This window comes from Brachyistius frenatus, unplaced genomic scaffold (genome assembly GCF_029030835.1).
Source record: "Brachyistius frenatus isolate BFR_SWC_R1_liver_20210118 unplaced genomic scaffold, ASM2903083v1 Contig_75, whole genome shotgun sequence".
In the NCBI taxonomy this organism is placed as follows: domain Eukaryota; kingdom Metazoa; phylum Chordata; class Actinopteri; family Embiotocidae; genus Brachyistius; species Brachyistius frenatus.
The window spans coordinates 780001-782312 of NW_027210674.1; positions in this window are offsets into that span (position 1 = coordinate 780001).

Consider the following 2312-nt stretch of genomic DNA (forward strand, 5'->3'; position numbering starts at 1 on the left):
GTGTGTGTGTGTGTGTGTGTGTGTGTGTGTGTGTGTGTGTGTGTGTGTGTGTGTGTGTGTGTGTATCTATAATGCAGCTGGATGTTTGCAGTGCAGAGTAGATGCTGTGTTTCGTGCTGCTCCACTTCTTCGTGGCTTAGTCGTGAAATCAGGTCACAAGCCTCCCCCCCCCCCCTATCTTCCTCTCCGTTCTCCCCTCTCTCCTCCCGACTCTTCCTCTTTTTCTTTGGTTCCATCTTCTGCCTCCATCCCACTCCTCTCTGATTGCATTTCATCCCTCGCCATCCTCCTCCTCCTCTCAATCTCGCTGCCCCCCCCCCCAACTCCCCCTCACTGTTTCTCTCTCTCATATCTGTGATCAGATTATGAGGCATATCATGGGATTAGTGAGTCTCATGGCATGTATTAAAGCTGGAGAGCGGAGGGATGGATGCAGAGGGTTGATGAGTATTTCATGGTAATGTGGCATCCAATCTTATACGGCACTAAATGATGATAAAGAGCATCGAAGGCCATCGTTGTTATATTAATCACAGGCTTGTTTGAATGGCCTGCGGGGGATGGTGGTGGTGGTGGTGGTGGTGGGGGAGGGGGGTGTAAAGCAATAATGACACAACATATCTTCAGTGGCTCTGCAGGAAGAGAGAGGAGATCATAGAAAGAGGGAACAAAAGCCGGCCTGTCCAAGTCTTCCTCATCAACTTTAGGAACAGTGAGAGATGAGGAGTCTCCTCAGACCTCTCCTCCTGCTCCTCTCCTCCTGCTCCTCTACTCAGACCTCTCCTCTTGCCCCTCCCTCTTCCTGCTCCTCTCCTCCTCTCCTCCTGCCCCTCCCTCTTCCTGCTCCTCTCCTCAGACCTCTCCTCCTGCTCCTCTCCTCCTGCTCCTCTCCTCCTGCCCCTCCCTCTTCCTGCTCCTCTCCTCCTGCTCCTCCCTCTTCCTGCTCCTCTCCTCAAACCTCTCCTCAGACCTCTCCTCCTTCCGGGTCTCCCCCCTTTTCGTCAGCCTCCTTTCTCCCCTGCAGCCTGCTGCACCCTCGTGTTCCACTTTTTCCTCTCATCTCTGGTTTTGTTATTCGCCTCCCCGCCTCCTCTCTTTGTGTCCTCCCCACCCCCTCGGTCTCAGTCTGTTTCCTCTCTCCTCCTCTGAGCGGCTCCTCCAGACAGATGGCAGGTGTGGGGGTCGTGGTGAGGTGTCTGGGTGGGGTTGGTGGCCTACAGGGTGGAGAGTTAAACTGCAGGAGATCTCTTGTTTCTTCTCCTCCGTCTTCACACTTTCCTAAACATGTGCTCTCTCTGCCAGACGTACAGTCCTGAGTCCTCGGCCGTCCTGCTGTGTGTGTGTGTGTGTGTGTGTGTGTGTGTGTGTGTGTGTGTGTGTGTGTGTGTGTGTGTGTGTGTGTGTGTGTGTGTGTGTGTGTGTGTGTGTGTGTGTGTGTGTGCGCTGACAGAATGGGGTTTGTGTGGAGAGAGACGCCCCCAGAGTGGGGCAGGGAACAGATTGGAGTCTGAGCCTCCATGTCCTGACTCATTAATCTCCTCTTTAATTCATGGTCTCACCGCCGGCTCAACACGTGCGACACACACACACACACACACACACACACACACACACACACACACACACACACACACACACACACACACACACACACACACACACACACACACACACACACACACACACACACACACACACTGTCAGCTCCAAGGTCCAAAAAGGAGAAGGAAGCCCACATGCGGTCACCCTGGTTTTGACCCAAACACCAGCCAGGGAGCTTTAATCATTCAATTTCCTAATTTTTCCTTTCCTCTGCCTGGAAACCATCCATCACATCTCAAACCACTTCCTCCACCCCGTTACACCACCCGTCAACGCCGGCACCCATCTCTCATTTAAAACCAGTACTTTCTGACTGAACAACGGTTGAAAGCTCCTCCTTCACCACTTTCTCTCCAACTCTGGTGCCCAAATCTGCAACAGTCGAGTGGCCTCGTGCATGGAGCTGCTGCCTGTCAGCTCCTTTCAGACGTCACGTTCTCCGACTCCTCGCGGAGCATCAGCAGAATAAGCAGAGAGAACTACGTCCAGAGAAGCAGCAGAGCTGCAGCGACATGAAACATGCACATTTTAAGCGTCGGGATCGGAGTGGATGCGCCGTTCGTCAGGGATCAGCAAGTCTAATATGTATTTTTCATGTTTTCCTCTCACTGGGCACATTTTTCATCCGTCTGTCTTCTTTGATTTTACTTGTATTCTTCTTTGCATTATCCAGAAACATTGAGTTTCTCTACCGGCTCATAAAAAGGCAG